Here is a 22861-nt window from a genome sequence, read left to right as displayed (position 1 = left end):
AATTGATATATTAACTTTTGTGGGGTGTTCAAAAGTAAAATAGAGTCATAAGGAGTATTTAGAGTCAAAACGTCTCATTTTTCTTTTTATCTTTTTCTTGTACAACGTTAGAGCATTACAAATATTTTAATTAACACAATTCTTTGTCTATTGAAAAAAATAGTTGAGTTGTCACAATGAGATATATTTGTTTGAACACTAAATCAATTTTAGCTTTAATATAATTGTTCAATTTTTTTTATTTGGATTAACTTGAAAGATTGATCACTTTAAGGTATGAATTGTTTATATAATAGTTTTAACACCACTTCAACATAAAATTTTAAGATTTAATATTTATGGATCGTGTTGATTTTTTTTATGGATCATCTTGATTTTTTTTAAGCAAGTTCAAGATCGAGTATTACACAATTTTTTTTTAAAAATATCATAAGTTAAAATTACTTGTGTATTAATAAAAATACAAATTTGAAAAATTACAAAATAATTATATAGTATGGGTTATATCTACTGAGATGTCATACTCAAGATGAGGTTACAAAATGTTGGTACTTCCAATCCACCATAATGTTTTCATTAAACAAAAACTTCTTTTTACGTGTTTCAACGAGGTGATGCACTTAACAAGAACTTCCAAATATTTTACCATTATGTTTCCTTTTTCTTTTTGACCATGGGATGAAATGAATAATTCAAAACCTAAGAACAAAATATTATGATGGCATTTAATACAAACGTTACCTTCTAAGTTTTTTTATATTAAACATGCTGAACTTTTTAATATTAAATATGTTGAAATAATGAGTAGATTAGCATTGTTTGTAACTATCCTAAAAATTGTTATTGTTATTATTATATACAATTTACAATAATAATTATAACTTGTATATGATCTAGCATAGCTCTCTAAAGTAAATGCATATTGCAACTCTCCATATATCAAGAACTCACTAACACGTCTTAGTAGATTGTACATCAACTCTTGACTCTACTCAATCTTTCACACAACTAATAAATTATGAGCATCAACCCCTAATTTTACTTTTCCTCACATCATTTACCTTATAAGTACACAATTATCTAATAATGTTCAAAAATACCTAAAAAATCATATCTCTTTTTTTTTTTTTTATCGGCAAAGTATAAGTGTTATATATATAGTAGAGCATTTGGGGGTACTCCAACCCGTATAAAAAAATATATGTAGTGTTCCTGATCATTCAAGCCTTATATGTCAAGGTTAATGACTTCTACATTTGATATCAATGATCTAAAAAATCAGATTGATTTTCACTTGAAGGAGAGATTCTCGCTCGTGCATAAATAAATTCTAGAGTAAGTTGAATTTCTACTTTATTTTCACTAAAGCAAAAATTTCATTACTAAAGTGAAAATTTTATCATTAAAGCGAAAATTTCATTACTAAAGTGAAATTTCATCACTAGAGTGAATTCTATCACTACTTTCACTTAAACAAAAATTTGAAACACCAAAATTTTTGCTTCACTAGAAAACTCGCCACCTCATTGGGCCACATCAACACCATCACACTTTTGCTTGAGCGAAAATAGATTAAGGAGGAAAGGAAACCTTCATTTTCACCAAACAATGGTTTAAACATCCAAAATATTACAAAAATAATGTTTCACACAAACATAACACATTACAATCATTATAATATTTTCATAGCACACATCTCATTTATTATATTTGAATGTTAACTTTTCTAAGATGGATTATGTCATGGCCTAGAAAATGGCAGCAGAAGATTATGACAGTGCAGCAACCAAAGTGAGCAGCCCAATAGCAGGGAGCAGGCCCAAACGTAACAACACCAAACCTAAACATCTAAATGACTATGACTGCAGTGTTAAAGGCAGAAGGAAGTAAATGTTTTGAGTCTAAGGGCAAACTAGTATTTTCTCAGGTTGTTAGAATCTTTCATAGATATCTTTCTCTGTTATGGAAGCATATGGAGAGCACTATATGTATGATAGGTTCTTCATAAATAAAAGGGAGAATTATCCAGCATTGCTTTTTTCCTTATTTTGTTTTCTGCAGGAGGAAGCCTAACCTGCAAAATAGGCATTGCATTTGGTGCTTTCATTGAGAGCGCTCATGGCACCATCAAAGAGCGAGGAAAAAATGGATGCCATTCTTCAACTGCTTGAGAGCCAGAAAGCATTTCAGGAAGCAATGAGTATTCGTATGGCCAATTTGGAAGCACAAGTTGCGATTCGAAACGCATCTGGAGATTCCGCAACAAATGACTCTACCCTTCAACCCTTTACTCGAACCTCTCTGAAATTAGATATGCCCCGATTTGATGGCTCTGAACCATTAGCTTGGATCTTCAAAATCAAACAGTTTTTTGACTATCATAGGACTCCAGAAGATCAAAGACTTTAAATGGTTGCTTTTTCCATGGAAGGAGAAGCCCTTTCTTGGTTCCAGTGGATGCATGATAACAAACTCATATCAACTTGGCAGAATTTTCTTTATGCTTTGGAGGTTCGATTTGCATCGTCACATTACGAAGACCCAAGGGGAGCCTTGTTCAAGCTTTGCCAAACTTCTACTGTCCGTGAATATCAAAATCAGTTTGAATCTCTAGCAAACCGGATCGTGGGGTTACCCCCTCCGTTTTTCCTCAGTTGTTTTGTGTCGGGACTTAAACCTGAAATCCGACGAGAGGTGCAAGCCTTCCAACCGATTTCACTGTCTCAGGCCATAAGTCTGGCAAAATTGCAAGAAGAAAAGTTCATCGAAGCTTCACCCACAAACCGTTATTCCCAACCTTCCGCCTCCACCACGAAACCCACAACCAACACCAACCCATTCTCTTACACCACCCAGAGCGTAAACTCTTTACCCATCAAACCCAAATCGAACCCTAATTTAGTTGCCGTCAAACGACTCTCTCCTGCGGAGCTCCAAAGTCGTCGTGAGAAGAACCTATGTTATTATTGCGATGAGCGGTATCGACCTGGTCACAAATGCAAACGAGAATTCATGTTGTTGATTGCTGAACCGGACGACCCGGCAATGGATGAGCTTGACTTGAGTCTCCTCCATATAGATGACCCAACCCCTAATAACCCACCCGAACCTCCGGATACAACAGCGGCCCAAATCAGTTTACATGCATTGATGGGCCACTCAATTCCCCAAACTCTCAAAGTGTTGGGCCACGTTAATGCGTCCCAAATTGCAGTACTGGTGGATAGTGGAAGCACGCATAACTTCATCCAAGCTCGCATAGCAAAATTTTTGGGCCTCCAAGTGACTCCAGCTCAAGGATTTCACGTCTTGGTAGGAAATGGAGAGGAGCTAGCATGTTCAACCGTTTGTAAACGGGTATCATTACAATTGGGCCCTCACCAATTTTTGGTTGATTTGTTTGTGTTACCCTTAAGTGGAGCTGAGATCGTATTAGGGGTACAATGGCTCACGACATTGGGGCCAGTCTTGACTGATTATGAACATCTAACTATGAAGTTCATCAAAGAAGGGAAAGTAGTGGAACTAAAAGGCCAACACCGGACAACGCCACAAGAAGCAACTATACATCAAATCAAGAGGATGATTTCTACTGATGGCATAGTAGAATATTTTCAATTAAAATTGCTCTCCCAATCAGAGGGGCTTCCTAAACCTTCTGCTGTACCAGAAATTGAGAAAATGTTGAACAGATATTCCCAATTGTTCAAGGAACCACGAGGCCTTCCTCCTGTTCGAGCAACCGATCACCACATTCCCCTGTTGGAAGGGTCAAATCCGGTGAATGTCAGACCCTACAAATATCCATACTTTCAAAAACAGGAGATTGAACGTCAGATCAAAGAGATGATGGCTGAAGGAATTATACAACGAAGTAATAGTGCGTTCTCCTCCCCGGTCTTGCTAGTGCGAAAGAAAGATGGATCAAAGAGGTTCTGTGTTGATTATAGAGCTCTCAACGGAATTACAGTAAAAGATCGATTCCCTATTCCCTCCATTGAAGAACTGCTAGATGAGCTCTATGGGTCACAGTGGTTTTCAAAGCTAGACTTACGCTCTGGGTACCACCAGATCCGATTGAACGTAGGTGACATTTCAAAAACTGCCTTTCACACGCACGAGGGACACTATGAATTTTTAGTAATGCCCTTCGGGCTGTGTAATGCACCTGCTTCGTTTCAGTCGACTATGAACATACTGTTTCAGTCTTATTTGCGTAAGTTTGTGATAATCTTCTTTGATGACATACTAGTATATAGTAAGTCATTAGAAGATCATATTTCTCACTTGGATATTGTTTTTCAATGTCTCTTGACTAACCAATTTTTTCTCAAGCGAAACAAATGCTTCTTTGCCCAGGAATCAATAGAATATTTGGGCCATATAATATCCAGGGAGGGCGTTGGTCCAGATCCAGAAAAAATTCGTGCAATGCTTGCTTGGCCAAAACCTACCACTATTAAACAGTTGCGTGGGTTTTTGGGACTGACTGGTTTTTATAGAAAGTTTGTTCAGCACTATGCTTCAATAGCTGCTCCTCTCACCAACTTGCTCAAGAAAGATTCTTTTATTTGGTCCGAAGAAGCACAACAAGCTTTCGATAAATTAAAGAAAGCTATGACCCGTACTCCAGTGTTAACATTGCCTGACTTTCAGAAGGATTTCATAATAGAAACGGATGCGTCGGGTCAAGGAATGGGAGCTGTCTTGATGCAGAATAACCATCCCATTTGTTATTTTAGTAAAAAATTTTGCTCAAAGCTTCTCTCATCTTCGACTTATGTGAGAGAATTACATGCAATCATTGCTGCGGTAAAAAGGTGGCGCACTTACCTCTTGGGCAGAAAATTCATAATTCATACAGATCAGAGGAGCCTTCGAGAATTGATGACCCAAGTGGTGCAAACGCCTGAACAACAATATTACTTGTCAAAGTTACTCGGCTACACTTATGAAATTGTGTATAAACCCGGGGCAGCTAATAGGGTAGCCGACGCCTTGAGTAGGGTCAATGAAAGTTCACCACAGATGATGGGATTGACAGTACCACAATGTGAGTTGGTTGCAAAAATACAAGAGGCTTACAATTCAGATTCAACTCTTAAACAATTGTACCAAAGTGTGCTTTACTGGCCAGAGGAGCATCCAGGATTTAAAATTGTTAAAGGAATCCTACTCTATCACGACAAGATTTATATTTCTGACCATTCCCCTCTTAAACAAGTTCTTTTGGAGGAATTCCATGCCACACCAATTGCTGGTCATGTTGGAATACATAAAACCTATGGGCGCCTAAGTGATAATTTTTTTTGGAAAGGAATGAAGAAAGACGTGACTGAATTCGTTAAGGGGTGTGTCGTGTGCCAACAAATCAAGTCACCCACACAACTGCCATATGGATTACTACAACCTATTTCTCCTCCTACTGCCGTTTGGGAGGATATATCCCTTAATTTTGTCATAGGGCTCCCTTCTTTCCAAACGTATAGAGTGATTTTGGTGGTTGTTGACAGGTTCTCAAAAGCAGCACATTTTGGCATGCTTCCAACAAATTTTTCTGCTGTTAAGGTTGCTGAATTATTTGCTTCTATGGTGTGCAAGCTACATGGCATGCCTAAAAGCATAATTTCTGACAGGGATCCCATCTTTATGAGTAATTTTTGGAAAGAACTCTTCCGAATGAGTGGAACAAAGCTGAGAATGTCTTCCGCTTATCATCCACAAAGTGACGGACAAACGGAGGCAGTTAACAAGATGTTGGAGCAATACTTAAGAGCTTTTGTCCATGCTGAAACAAAGTTGTGGGGGAAATATTTACACTGGGCAGAATGGCACTATAATTCAGCCAAACATTCTTCTACTGGGGTGACTCCTTATGAGGTTGTGTACAGCCAGCCACCACCTTCGTTACCTCAATATGTCACAGGAGCTAGTCGCAATGAAGCTGTGAATGCAGATTTGACAAAACGCCAAGAAATATTGGATAAGTTGCGCTCTAAGTTGCGCTCTAAGTTGCTCAAAGCACAATCTGTTATGAAGTATTATGCTGATAAAAGAAGAATGCCTCATCCCTTCAAAATAGGCGATCAAGTTCTAATCAAGCTGCGACTGTATAGGCAAGTGACTGCACGCAACACTAGAATATCAAAGTTGTCCCAAAGATTTTATGGGCCTTTCCGCATCGTCAGACAAATTGGAGAAGTGGCTTTTGAACTAGATTTACCTCTAGGAGCTCAAATTCATCCAGTTTTCCATGCTTCGAAGTTGAAACCATTCAACAATCAAGCTGAGACACCTAAATTGGAACTGCCACCAACAACTTTCAATAATCAGCCAAAGTTGCAACCTCTAGCAGTACTTGATTGGCGTACTTCTGCAGATTCTGGTGCAGCAGAAGCACTTGTTCAATGGCAAGGACTATACCCCGAAGATGCAACTTGGGAGAACCTGGACACACTGTTAAAAGACTATCCAACACTGCACCTTGAGGACAAGGTGTTTGTTGATGGAGAAGGGGATGTCATGGCCCAGAAAATGGCAGCAGAAGATTATGACAGTGCAACAACCAAAGTGAGCAGCCCAATAGCAGGGAGCAGGCCCAAACATAACAACACCAAACCTAAACATCTAAATGACTATGACTGCAGTGTTAAAGGCAGAAGGAAGTAAATGTTTTGAGTCTAAGGGCAAACTAGTATTTTCTCAGGTTGTTAGAATCTTTCATAGATATCTTTCTCTGTTATGGAAGCATATGGAGAGCACTATATGTATGATAGGTTCTTCATAAATAAAAGGGAGAATTATCCAGCATTGCTTTTTTCCTTATTCTGTTTTCTGCAGGAGGAAGCCTAACCTGCAAAATAGGCATTGCAGATTATTTTGGCTCCTTCTCTCAAACAAGAAGTTGTGACCAAAATTTAGCTCCTTTTTATCCTAAAATCCTAGACAACATTACTACATATATAGAATCTATTAGGAAAATCTTTAGAATCCAAAAGTCCTTTGCAAAAAAGTTATTTGGGAATAATAAACTTTGGCTTATCCATTCACGAATATGATGACATAAAGTTTCTCCTTTTATTGTCAACTTCTCGATGGTTTTATTAGATCTAAAAATCGACGAAGTTTCAATTTGTTTATCTTAGAAAGAATTAAGGAAAAATTATGTTAGAAAAATTAATACTTTTTTAAATGAACTATCTAACTATCTTATTTACATAGTTTAATTATGTTTTGTAGAAAAAACACATTGAAATTTATGTTTGCCATTACAATTTATGTTGATTTCTTATGGATTTATATTAATAATTTAATATACTATATTATCACTTAAATTATAAAAATATATTTACTTTTTTAAATAAGTAAACTTATTCACTATCTATTAATATCACATAATGTTAATATCAAAATATAATTTGAAATAATATTTTAATTTTCATTAAACACTAAGATAAAATATATATTTAGTCTCAGTCAAAAGTTGATATTGACATTTATAAGTAAAAATTCACCCTAAATAATTGTTAATGTCGGACTTACATTGCATATGCATGTCACTCTAAATCATAGACGCAAATTTGTTAACATCGACCTATAAGTCCAAACTTAATCGGTGTTAACTCATCACTAATTTTTAAATTGTTTTTTTTTTATAAAATCAATTTAGCATCGGCTAATGACGATAAATTAAATAAAAATAATTCTCATACAGTACTTCCATATTCAATAAATATAAACAAACAAAAAAATAAATAGAAAAAGTTATAATAGATGAGAGTGTATTAGAAAGATGAATGTGGATGGAAGAAATGAGTATATGTGAAGGAAGTATATGAGGAGAAGAACGTGAAAAAGGAGATGAGGAAAAAATATAGATGAACATGTATAGATGAAAAATATAATATGGTTGAACGAGATGAATGTTGATGGAAGATATGACTATGAGAAAATTGATGAATACAAGTGAAGAAGATGAGTGTGATGAGATTTATATATAAAATAAAAGAAGAAAATTATAAATAAGAAATTTGTCATCTTTAAATTTGAGCTATTAGATTAAAAATAATATATGCTTTATATTTGATGAGAAAAACATATACGAATTCATAATTTATATATATATATATATATATATATATATATATATATATATATATATAATTTAGTGTAATAAATAAGATTAACAACTGCTAAGTTTACGCTAACTATCTTAGAGTTATTAAACTGACATTAATAATGTCACATTTTAGCCGATGCTAATTTTTATAATTTAAATTTATATTCTTATCCCACCGTGAAAACAAAAAATTGTGTAAGATATTTATTGGTCGCAGCGTATCTTTTACGATTTAATAAACATAGTTAGTAATATTATATAAAACTTTATATAGTTAAATGGTATCTACAATCAGTTTTTAAATTAAGTAAATTATATTAATTTCTCTGAAGTGTAACTTTTTTCGGTAGGTAAAAAATTTATTACATAAATTTTAAAATAATTTATTAAATAATAATAATAATAATAAGTAATAACAATAATACTATTACTAATAATAATAATAATGATAAATAAATAAATAAAAGGTAGGTAAACTATTTCTTACTTTTTCGTGTAAGACAGCATTGAACACTGTCGTCTATGATCAACACGCGGATCCAATGAGTTAACACTTTCCTTCCTACATGAAACACAACACAGACAAATCATAAATAAATCAATATATTCATTCAAAAATCAAGTTTACTTTCCTTAAACAAAACACCATTTGTTTAATAAAAACAAAACAATATTTAATAACGTTTTATTGATTCAAATAATTTTGGATTTACATATATTAAAATTATTACATTCAAATATTATATATAAAAAATACGTTTTAGAACAATTAAATAGATAATTAGTAAAAAACTTATAATATAAATTAGGATTAAATATGTTTTTGGTCCTTTAACTTTCAATGGATTTAAAATTAGTCTATTTTGAATCTTTGGACCAATTTAATCCTTCATCTTTCGAAATACATGGATTTAGTCCTTTTAATCAAATTTTGTTAAATTTATTTGACATTTCAAGCACGTTTTATAATAGTAGTTGACTTAATATTAAAACAAAAATATGTAAATAAAAATATAATATGATATGTGTACGAAATATCAAATAAACCTAACAAAATTTGATTAAAATGATTAAATTTATGTAATAACTAAATTGATTCAAAATTTTGAAATGGATTAATTTTAAATTTAACTTAAGGCACGAATAATATATTTAATCCTAGAAATTAATCATTATAAAACTGACAAACATGTCCTACCAATAATATCTTAACCATAGAATATTGTATCTAGCACACTATCACATAGACTTGGGTAATAATAACAAAATAATAAGATTTTATTATATAATTTTATTCATTTTTTTTTCTATTTTCGTCTGTTGTCAACATTTTTAATCAATTAATTTTATTATTATTTTATTTTCATTCTATTTTTATTTTTCCTACCTATTCTCAACAAAGTATAACCTTTCTTTCTTCTCTTTCGATCATTAAAGTCTCATAAATCAGTGATAATTATTTTATTGATAATTAATAATATATATATATATATATATATATATATATATTATTCAAGAAACATGTGTTTTAATTTTTTTTTTATAATTTAAATAGGATAAAAAATTTAATAAAATTTTATTCATTTTTAATATGTTTGGATAAATTATTAATAATATATAATGTGATCGATCGTAAAGACCTATGAAATAGTCTGGAAGTAGTAGTAGATTTTTAGGATTATATTCGAATATTTTTTAATAAAATACTAAGACTACGAATAAATTTTTTATTAATTGACTTTTATTTTATAAAAAACCAAAATCTCTCTATAACTTCTATCTAAACTTTCCTTCAACTTCTTTCTATAATTTTGACTTTATTTTTCATTCTTTTGAATACAATTGCTCCTAACAAGAGAATTTTACAAATTCATCTGATTAAAATTAAGAATAGAGTAACTTCAATTTTTGCTCTAATTTTAGGTTAATAAAAATTTTGGGTTGCATGTGATTTAAGAATCAACGCATATGACTCAAAATAGTTTAAAGTGAATATGTGTTTGTTTATGATCATAAGAATATATTTGGATCTTTTATTGGGTTTTAATTGTATAGTTAAATCATCATGTGAAAAATAAAGTTCTAAGAAGCAGTTGTGAACTGGAGAGTTTTCTATCTCAGATAAGGAAGCTAGTATTATTTTATTTTATTTTGATTTATATGGTCCAATGGAATGTATGTTAATCTATTATTGAATTATTGAGTTGTTAGAGTTTAAATTGTTTGATTTGGTTTATGTGTTGAACCTAGTTGTGTAGAATTTGTATATAAATTGTGAAGCTGAGAGTGAATATATTAGGTCGTATATCTGGCTTCTAATGTTAACTGAATTGGTATTGATTTTGATTTAGATAGAGGCTAAAAACACCCATTAGAGCCAAGGGTACCATTTGATATACAAATTTATGTGTAAGGTTTATGCATACCCGTTGGGTTATCCAAACTTTCGTTGAGCGAACGTCAAAAATAAAATCACAAAGAGCATCACGACCTTTCACTTGTTGGGTGAGTCAGAGCTCGTTATGTGAGCTTGATTAAATCAGCTCCCAAGGTCTGAGTTGCTAAGCGAGGGAATGAGTTGTTGAGTGAAGGTGAAATTCAAATTTGGTAGAGAGGCAAATGAGGTTGATCCTTGACTGAGTATATCCTCACTAGGCGTATTTATCTATATTTTGCTCCAGTGCCTTGCCCGTTGGGCAGGTCACCTAATCACTGAGGAAGTATATTCCTAGTATAGTAACTCGTTAAATGAGTAAGTGGACTCACTGAGCGAGTATGTGTTTTTAATTTATATGGTGCATTGTTTGAATTGTGGAAATTTTAGTGAAGATTATCAATGTTGTTGAATGGTTATAGTTTCAAGAGATTGAAAGTATATTAGAAATAATGAATTGATTGGGATATAGATAATGTGTGAATTGTATGAGTATGATTTTGTTAAGGAAGAATGTCATATTGTTACTATTATCCATTGAGTAGTAGTCAATATTGTGAAGTTATTCCAACTCTACTAAACTCACGAACTTATATAGAGAATAAAGTTTATGTGACGAGAGTTGAAGGAGATTCCTATATCGGGATTTGAGTAAGAGAACCCAATTTTTGTGATGCTATAAGTGAATTAATTTTGTCATTAGGGTTTGGAACCTGGTAAATTTTGGGTCAATCATGACAACTTTTATCACAATTACATAAAAGATGCATGACTTCAAGTACTTGACTCAATGCATAAATATTCCATATTTCAATCTAGAATAGACTATGCTAAAATTATACATGTGATGAATTGATAATGTATGTTATATTGTGAAATTTGTGGATTGACAACTCTTTTACATGACATGGTTTGATAATATTGTTGGATAAAATACTACTAGCTTATCCTGTTGTCACTGTTTGGTTTTATGCATGAGCATGAAATGGTTCAAGTGAGTGGAGACTAGCCGTAGGATGAACTTGTGAATAGAAGGTGAAATAATCTTAGTAGCTCATTTACTATTATTTTCAAAAAAAATAAATATTTTGAAAAATCACATTGCACGTTTAATTAAAGGTACCATCTTAGGACTCTCGGACCCAAAATCTAATTATTCCAAAATAAACTATGGTTACGACTTCATAGATTGTTTTTTTTTTTTAATTTCTTTTGATTCGTTGTCCCATCACATTTTGGAGAGTTGATATGATAACTCGACTAGAAGTACAATACTTTAAATCAGGATGTTACTTCGATTGTGGTTGAAAATTTGATTTAGTGAAAGCATGCAGGAGAAATAAAAAGGGAGAACATGAATGAAAGAATTGAAATTATAATATCAAAAAAACCTTCGAAATATTTTAATTTTTCATTTTTAAAAATACAAAAGAGATATTCCTTTTATAATACTCTTCCTGGTATTTTATTTTACTAACACCCAAATATTCTTTCTAAAATACTCGTATTATTAATCTCATTAAACGAAAAGCATAAATGATAATATACGATGTTAATTTAAATTAGAGTGTTTTAGAAAAAAAAAAAGAAGAAGACAACATTAAACGAAGTAGGAACTGAAATTTAGTTATATTTGATAATAAAAACGTGTATTTATTGTTTCTTATTGTAAATGAAAACAGAAAGTATTAGTTTTGGAAAACAGTCTCAAAAAACACTTTTATAAAGTAACTTTTCATTAAATCAATATAAAAAAAATTATTCATACCAAAACATTAAAAAAATTGCATAGTTTATATTTTAATTTTCAAAAAACTTAAAATTTAATTCACATCAAATATGAAATACCATGTTTATTCTGTCAATGGGTAAGAGTATATTTTAACAATTTCATATCGTTTTGTCAACTATATGTTTTCCAACAAAAATATTGTTAGAACTATGTTCTGTCAACTATGTTTCTATATCTTCTTAATTATAAAATTAAAACTGAAGAAAAGAAATAAAAATTGGTACCAAAAAAAGTTTAGGGGATCTCATACACGTGTGCATGTTCATTCTTTGTTTGCGGCACCACATTTGCTACGGTTTTTTAAACCAAAATTATTGAAATTAAATGATAATTGTCATTGTCGTGAAAACTGTGGTTTCAACATTTTCAGAATACACGTGAAAAGTTTAGGTGCCGTCCTTAGAAACTTGAGAAGAAACGTTGAAAAAAGAAGACAAGTTTTACATTTACAAATATTTTAAATAATATTGATCTTTAAGTCCTCTAATTAGAAATGGACATATATTTTAAAAACTAGTTTAGACATTAATTTAATCGAGACACAATGTTAATGAATAGACCTAATTATATATTAAAAATAAAAATATATTATATCTCATGTATTTTTATATATTTAATTTTTTCTATAGTAAAAATATTATTACTGTAAACTAGTATTTAAAATAAGTTTATGTGATAACAACATAAAGTTATAAGAAAAAAGTAAAGCATACAACTTCAAGTTTAGAAGAAACATATTATATTATATTATTATAAATTATATATTAAAAAATAGATTGACTAATTTTAGAAGACAGTATCGCAGCAAAAAGAGAATGATGTATATAATAAAAGAATAGGTATAGAAAAACACGACTTTAATTAAAATAAATGTAAAATATGAAAACGGCAATAGTTGAATCTTGATGTTTGTCTCTCGTGTTATTTATTTTATTTGTGTGTGTATCCCTTTGAGATTTTTGTTTAAAAAGTATCACGAAAAAATTGACCTGCATGTAAAGCAAATTCGATTTTTGAATTATAGCACAATAAAACTAGTTTTCCACATCATATCATCAAACATAAATTATTTTTTTTAAAAAAGCTATATTTGTTTTTTAGCATATCATTCAACTGTGTCATTCTCTTGCACATGGTCCCATTAGCGAATCAATGTATATTCTTTTATCATAATTTAATCATTTTTTTTCTTAGTGAAAAATCAAAGATTTTGACTAAGAATGTACTAAATAAATGCTAATAATAATTTTTTATTAGTTTAAATTCATTAAAATTCATGAAAATCGTGATAATAATCCATGACACCTATTTAGGAACTTATGCATAAGATTTAGAATTATGATGTAAAATTTTGGGGTTAAGATGATGTTTGATATTATGATAAGACATAATGTATTTTTTTATTTTTCTGTGTATATATTCTGTATTGAATAAATTAAAATAATTTAATTATTCTTATTTAATGTATTTGTTATTATTAATAAAAGAATTTTTTATATAAAAAAGTAAATTCGCTAAAGTTAATAATATTTCACTAGCTTATTCATATTAAAAGAAATATACATATCTTTATTATCTCTCATTTTTATCATATTATGTCATAATCTTCTTCAATAAATTAAATAACTAGTATAAATCTGACTTTCCTTTTTTAAAAGTCAAAATATATGTTTACTCTCAATATTAGTGGATATGAAATTTATATCAACATGATATAAACAAAATTTCAATGTCAAAGATTATATTTTTTTTCAAAAATCATAAAAATTTAAAACCAAATATCAACTAAACTGAAAAATATTTCAAAATAATTCCAAAAAGAAGTGGCATAAAGTCAACTATTATCTACAGCATACTGGTACCAATTATTTCGGATCTATTTTTCATGAGTTTGAAGAATATTTTTAAATATACATATTTTTGCAGCCTTCGTCCTTATTTATTATTATTTTATGATTTTTTTCTTTTTACATTCAACCGCCATTAATCTTGAACAATGGAATCTGCAGTGCTCTTTTTTATAAACATTACGTCACTTTGACTTTCTGTACACTTCATATTATGAAATGAAATTTCACACTGATCACAATTATTTGTTATAACTTACACGTAATATATAATAATAATAATAATAATAATGAGTCATTCTTAAAATATAAAATATGCAAGGTTTAATGTTTAGGTAATGATGTTGGAATTTAAAAATTATAGAAAGCTGTGATCTAAACAGAATATAAAAGTGTTTTCAAAAAGAACAAATTTAAAATTGTGATGAGTTGGTGCAGCTTTGAAGAAAGAGATTAAGCAGCCACTTTTCTTGCTAAATCTCTCGTCACTGTTCAAACTCCACAATGTAAACATCCACACTTCCCAAAACATATATAAGCTCCACAATAAATAAATACAATTTTATACGTCTAATTTATCTCTTTTCAACTCTCTTTTACACTTAATATATTTATACAGTTTTATTCATAAAATATTAACTATAGGCTTAATACTTTTTTCATTTATAGTAATTATTTAATGTTTTTATTCAATTTGTATTCAATGTGATCCTAATATTTATTATGAAAATTAATATTATCTCTTTTATTAGATTAACATTAAATCGTTAAATATGATGATTTAATAGAATTATATGAACATTTTTTTCTCAAATATAGAAGTATTATTTTGTTAAAGAATCACATTGACTTCTTTTTTAACAAATAACAGGATCAAATTAGATATAAAAAATTAAAAAATTGTTATAAAAATTAAGATAAAAAATGGTATTAAACTTTAACTGTATGTTAAATTTTTGTGCGTGTTATAAATATGTTAAATTTAAATTTTCTTTAGTAGGTCAAGTTTTTCTCTTCGTGATTAAGCCAAACTTCAATTCAGTATAAAAAAATATTTAAATTATTTTAGTGATGAAAATTATTAATTATTACAGTAACTAATTTAAATAATAATTTATAAAATAAAATGGTTATTAAAATAGTTATTATTATGAATTAAAAATTATAATCGATCAATTGATCAATAATTGATTAGAAATTAATTTTTTTGATAACAAAAATATTGGTAATTAACGTTTAGTGATCAATTTATAAACTAATTTTTTTAGTTAAAACTTTGATGATTAAATTTTAAAGACTAATTTAAAAGTTAATTATAATTTTTTATTCATAATAAAAATTATTTTAGTAATTAATAATTTTTATATTGTGAAATTGACTATCGTAACTAATAATTTTTGTAATTAAAATTAGTTGACAAGGAGATATGTTTTTTGTAGTGATTTATGTGATAGATTTGTAAAGACTCCAATGCTTTAAGGCATTGCCTTGAAAACAAAAGTAAGATTACAAAAGTTAAAAGTTAACATTCTTACTGTTAATGTTTGCTATTAATGTTGTGTTTTAAAGTATTATTAGTTCTGATCTTTTTAACAAAAATCCAATTATTGTTGCACACAAATATCAAATTAATGTTGCATTAATACATGATACCATACTTTACATGAAACAAAGTCTTAGATCTACACCTCAATGTAATTTTTTAGGTTAAGTCATATACAAGCTACGACTTTAACGTAATTATCTTTTAATTAAGATCGTGGATCTAATCATGAATTCAACCTTTACTTTAATTATAGGTACACATCTAAGCTCGATTTTTATATAATTTTCTTGACAATTAAAATTGTACATTCTAACACGCCATCTTATGTAACTTTAAAATTTAATTATAGTAAAATCATATTTTATAATATAACTTTGATTTACTTGTTAAAGGAAGTTAAAAGTCATGACTTAAAAAAGGACTTCTACTCTCAACATGTGCAATAAATTTTTAAGACGATATTTTCGTAAGTTTGATGTAGATTATTCTAATTGATATGGTAAATTTTGTTGGATTTTATTTTATAAGACATGGAAACGTGTGCAAGTGAATATCGAGATTTTCATTATATGTTTCTTAAGATGTTGATGTCAAATAATATCTCCTTCTCATACCGCTAGATATTTAAATTTAATTTATATGAATTAAGAAATATTGTTTTTATATTTGATGATTGTATATCACTAGTTATGAGTATTAGTTGTAAATATTAAATAAAAGATGTATTTAGAAGAATGAATGCAATGTCCAAAAAATAAAACTTTCATATAAAGGAGTTAGATTTAGATTATATATAACATAAGGTCTTGCTCTTATGCCATTTCAAACGTTCTTCTCAATGTGAATCAAGAGTTTGTATCTACTTTTTGCTCATATTTAACACATTTATAAATACAAAATGGTAAACTATCACATATAATTGAAATGAAATTCATAATATATTAATTAGTGATTAATTTGAACACTAATTTCTTTGATAGTCAAAACTTTGATAGCTAGTATTAGTGACCAATTTAGAGTCTAATTAATCAATAATTATAATTTTATATTCGTGCTAGTGACTATTTTTTAGACCAATAATTTTTATTTTATAAATTAGTATCTAAATTAATCACTATAGTGACCAATTATTTTTTGTCTCTAAAATTAATTGTTATTTAAGAATTTTCTAACTACGTAAACATTCTTGACTAGAGATTTATACCTGATCCATTTTAGGACTTTGGGTAAATGTAACCTTGACGACATGGATCAATGTGGGTTTAAAGTATATCATTAACCAGATTACAACATGTGTTCAAATTCACTCTTTCAAACTCTAATGTGTGATCAATCAATATAATAAATCTTTCTTTGGTCTCTCACCACTAGAAGTTTTACTCTACTTCACTTAGACGATTAGGGAAGTTATGGAATCTTTATTGCAACATAGATTCTCTACTTAATATTGGAATGACTCAAATGATGCATTCGCTTAAATGCATTTGTTTTCGCTTGAGCGAGGGTGTCAAAGGATCACTAATGCATATTTTACTTTCTAACTCAGACTTTATGCCTCGGTCATAGAGGAAATAAGGCATTTAAACAAGCGGTAGCAATTTTGAAATTTACACATCCTTTTATGCCTCGATTACCTTTACACTCGAGGCAGAAACTCGGTTCCTACACACCCGAGTCCTGATGGCTCTCAGAATTTTCCCCATTTCTACTATTTTGAATTTCTAAATTTGAACGAAAAGAGTTTTGCCTTGGTTGGGGAGGACCCGAGGCATAAACTGGTTATCTACTTCGATTTTGTGTGAACTTGAGATAGATAAACTTATGCAGTCAAAAAAGTAATTTGTTTTTTAATTTTTTTATACACTTTATGGCCTCAATTTTCTTGGAACCGAGGCAAAATAGGGTGTTATGCCTTAGTCATGTGTTAATCGAGGCAGAAAAATTTGTTATGCCTTAGTTTTTAATTCAACCGAGGCAGAATGGTTAGGGTAGAAAAACCCTAAATCAGAAATAAACTGCACTTAGTCTCCTTCCTTGCGCAAGAGGGACTTCTTCTTCTCCATTTTCTCTGCACTTTGTCTTCGTCTTTCACCACCACAACACATAATGGGTCTTCTTCCTCCCGTCTTCTTCTTCTCCCTCGAGCCAGCCACTACATTGTGTGTCCGCCATTGCTTCTACGCGTCTTCTTCCTCGTATCATGTCTGCCATTGTGTGTCTTCTTCCTCGTATCACGTCTGCCATTGTGTGTCTTCTTCCTTGCATCAAGTCCGTCAATCTGCACTTGTGCCTAGTGTCGTCGCTGCTCTTATTGTGGCATCATGTTGTAGCCGCTGCTACACTCGAAGACCACCATTGGTGCATCGACATTGGTGAGAAGGAGGGAGGTTGTTGTAGTTGTGCCACTATTGTCGTTGTAGTTAATGCTGGTTGCCCCCATAATTGAGGCGGAAAGATGATTCCACTTTATTTATTTTTTAAAATTTTTAATGCCTTTTAGGCCTCGATTGTCACTAAAATCGAAGCAGTAAAGGATGAATATGCTTCGGTTCATAACCAAGACAGAAAGGTCAACCTTTTTTACTTCGACGGGATATACCTCAAGTCTTAAAACGAAGCAAAATAGTTTAAATAATAGCAGCCAAAACTCTTTCCTACACTGGTGTCTCACTTAAACGACTCAAATTAAACCATCATTTAAGTGAATTTGTTTGACATAAAACACTTATTGAAGCAACTTAAATGATACTCTCATAAACAGAGGTTCCAGACTTAACCTGCTCAAAAGAAATGTCAGAAACATGTGTAAGTGACGTTACCTAACCTCTATGTTTTACTAGAGAACATTAAATGAACAGAAAAAAAAATCTTCAATTTTGCATTGACTAGAGAACATGTCAATGCAACAAATTGTTTTCGCTAACATGTCTCTGAAGAACACTAGACACAATTGAACTTGACATCCTTCAAATTCTATAAATGATGTTCTTCGATTTTTCATTGAGAACTTTAATCTTGCATGCAACCTCAAAACCTCAAACATAAGACTAAACATGCAAACCAAAAGCCCTAAAATCAACATGCAATGGAAGATAATGCAATGAAATCCCCCCAAAAATGCAGAATTCTACTATAAACCTACTAACTAAAGCTTCATCTTACTTTAATTATTCTTTTCCTCTGATATGCTTTCCGTTCACATAAGAGGTTGCTAGACACTTGAAGCTCCATTTGGAGAACAATTCTACTAAAAACAATACTGGGCTGGTAAAGAAGGGTGAGATTAAGCCGGTAAAGATAAAGAGAAGATAAAGAATTTTTTTTAGAAAGAAGGAAATAGAATTATTTATAATGTTAAAATGTCTAAAATTATAAAAAAAGCTCGCATTTGATGACTTGGCATTGGCATGCAACGAGAACTTATTGACCCTATGAGTCTTATAGACCAATTATTTGATAAGTGTATTGTCTTTATTTTTTAGTTTGAAGTGAAGTATACTTAAACAAACCTTTTTTTAATAAGGATATTTATAATATTAAAATAAAAGAAAACAAATATAATGATTTACTATAAATTAAAATTTCTTTATACATAAAGTTTAAAAAATATTAATTTAAAAAAGTTATACGATAAAGTTTTTATAAACTAATTTATGCATAAATTATTTTTAATTTATAGAGAAACTCATTTATTTATATATTAAATTTTTGTATTTTTCTCTAAACATACCTTAAATTTTCTAGGAGGTACGTAGAATAAATAAACCAAAATTTATGTTAAATTTATTAATATTTACATCCAATTTAAGTTGGAAATAGAGTGTAAATGATGTTTTGATCTATGCATTGTTCTAATTAAAGTGTAAAACCTTAGGATTAGATCCAATTATCTTTTCTTTTTTTCACATTCTTCGTCTAGATTTTTATCTCTTTTCATACATCCTTTCTCTTTTACTTTCCTTCGCTCTTGTTCTTTTAAATTTTAATTCATTTTTTTTATCTTTTTAAGAATCAAATATTCTGAACAATTTTTTTTAGTGTTTTGAACTCTTTATGGTTTAGATAATAGAGAAAAGTGATTTTTCCAACTAGTTTAACCTATGACTCAAGTTTGATCAATTTAGAAGCTTGAGTTATATTTCTTCTCACTTAAGTTAAGAGTCAAAATTTGAGGAAAAGAGAGGTATGAAAACTCCTCTCTTATATGAAAGCTTCTCGCACAAGTAATGAAGTTATACTGTTTATGTTAGTCTCCTATTTATTTTTTTAAGTAAGGTAAATGAGTATGTTCAATTATTACTATGAAATATATTGCTTGAGAAACCTAAGCTCAACACTACACAAGTTGAGTGAGGAGACTCCAATAACATATTTTCATTATATTAAATGTTATGGTTTAAAGTGAATGTTTCTGGGTAATATTCATAAATGATATGAATTTAGTGGAGGTCACAAACCTACAATGATATGTGAATTATTGTTTGGACGTGTGTATTAAGTACAAACACATTTGTTTAAATTATGTAGATTAAAATATTAGGTGGTGAGAAATTGATTCATAATTTATTGCATATTAGAAGAAACGCATGTGTCTAAATATTTGATCACTTAAACATACCATGATTTAGGAGTTGAGGTTATATTCTCCATGATGTTAGTTGAATTTTTGAGATACTTGGATCCATATGTTGATCTATAGTTAAAAATAATATATTAGATGGTGAAATGTGTTTTTATTATAATCATGTGTATTTTTGTGAGTTTTACTTATGAATAATTATTTTATAATTGGTGGTACTTTTATATATATATATATATATATATATATATATATATATATATATATATATATATATAAATGAAAAGATCCTCTTTTTTTTAAATTGCTATGAACTTTTGTAAACTTTCTTTTAAATCACAATAATTTTATTATAATTATATGTGTGTAAAAATTTGTTTAATAAAATCTAGTTTTGGTTATTAAGTCATCTAACTTTATCAAATTGTTCGCTTGAAGATATGCGTGCATTTACTTAGTGAGTTGAGTAAAATTCATTATGTAAGATAAAAGCTTTGGTTTGATCAAAAAATTTAGAGGGTCCAAAATAATATAATTCTTTGATCATTAGATTGTTGAATCATTAATATAATGTTTCCAAAAATGGTTTTAACTAAACAATTTGATCATTAGTATAATGTTGTGAAGAAATATACTTTATATGTTTTCATCTTCACGAATAGCTTCCCTATTATCACTTGTAAACAATGAATCCATTCTTTCATTCTTCATCAATATGTCTATTTTTTTAAATAATATTAAAAATAATTTATCATAATCTAATAAAAGATTAAGAAATGTAATTATTAAAAGAAAAATATATTATAATTAAGTCACAATTAAAAATTAGTTATGAAAAAACACATAATAAATTATTTTTTCTTCTATATCCATAAAAACTGAATATACAAAAGGTTCATGAGATAAGAAAAAAAAAACAATGTTAACTATTAAATTAATATTTCATTATGAAATAAGATAAAAGAAAGTTGCCTTTTTTGCTTAAAAAAAATAGGACAAATGAGAAATAAGAGTAAAAATAATAAGTTTATATCTAATTTCCTTTTTTTTTCTTTTAAAAAGAAAAAAAAATATGAGAGTGAGAGATGAGTACAATTTGTATAAAACTAACAAAGACAATGTGAAAGAAAAAAAATTATTAATAAGTATTTGGTTTAATTACTCTTGTGGTGTTCAAAAATGTTAAGTTGGTCATCTAATTTTTTTTAGTCTGAATTTGATTCTAAATTTTGAAAACTGATACAATTTGATCATTTTCGTTAAATTTCGATGATTTATTTTGCTCGTGTAATTAACATAATCCTAATGTCAATTTTGACGAAAAGTCTTGATCTTGCTTCAATAAATTTAACGAAAATGACCAAATTACATCAAATTTTCAAAAGTTTGAAAAAACTTGAGGATCAACTTGACATTTTTGGATGAAAAAAGTGACCAAAAGATTAGTTAAACCTAAATATTTTTATTCTTTATTATATTTAATTTTATGTTTTATTATCTATTAAACATTAAATTGTATTTTATAAAATAATAGAAAGACAAACAATTTAATTTTCATTAATTTCTAAAATATACTACCTATAATTTAAAAAAATTCAAAATTTTTAAAAAATTTCAAAACTATATATATAATTTAAAAAAAAATTCAAAAATATTTGGGGGTCCATGCCTCCCTGCCTTATAATGATCGACCGATGGTTATAATGTATGCATGCATAATGAATTTTATTGTATATATAAATTGAAATTCTGTAATACCTAAATTAAATCATGTTACTTTTTCAAATGATTCTTTTATTTTGTTTTTTTTTACCTTCATTTATCCTCTACCGTTTCATTTGGAGTCGCACTTTCATAAATTTTTGTTTCAAAATTTATAATTTCAATTATAATTTTTATATTTAAAATTCTACATTTCAAAATACAAAAAATTGTATATTAAATTGTACATTTTAAAATACAAAATAAAAAATGAATTTTTAATTATACATTCTAAAACGCAAAATTTATATTTTAAATTGTTCAATCTAAAATATAATTAAATTATTCAATCTAAAATAAAATAATTTATGGGTATGTAGGAAAAAATCTTCGTAGATGTACAAGAAGAAATTGCCCCAGTTTAATATGCAAACTCAGCTACAACCATTGAGGCCATAGACCAGTTTCTGATTGGCCATGGTTGACTCTGGCTGGACATAGACCACCAATGTGAGCGTAAAGACTCACAAAGTATAGAATAAAGATGCACAATTATTAATAATATAAACTAAAATAGTAGTTTTTTATTTTTGTTTAACCATATAGTTTTAAACTCCATTTCTTCTTCTGTGCATTAACCACTTCTATTTCTACCATTTTTCATTTATTTCCTTGCTCTCTCTATCAATCACAGCATGAAGGGGGCCATAAGGAAAAATGGGTCATCTGTGTTTGCTTTTCTTCAGTGACCCCAAAGTATAAAAACCATTAAACCCAACAAAAATGATAGTAGATGGAAGTAAGATTCCATCCTCCTGGCTCTACAATTTTGTTGAGAACTCC

Source organism: Vigna unguiculata, chromosome 4, assembly GCF_004118075.2.
Source record: "Vigna unguiculata cultivar IT97K-499-35 chromosome 4, ASM411807v1, whole genome shotgun sequence".
In the NCBI taxonomy this organism is placed as follows: Eukaryota; Viridiplantae; Streptophyta; class Magnoliopsida; order Fabales; family Fabaceae; genus Vigna; species Vigna unguiculata.
Note: the sequence above shows the minus strand (reverse complement) of the source record.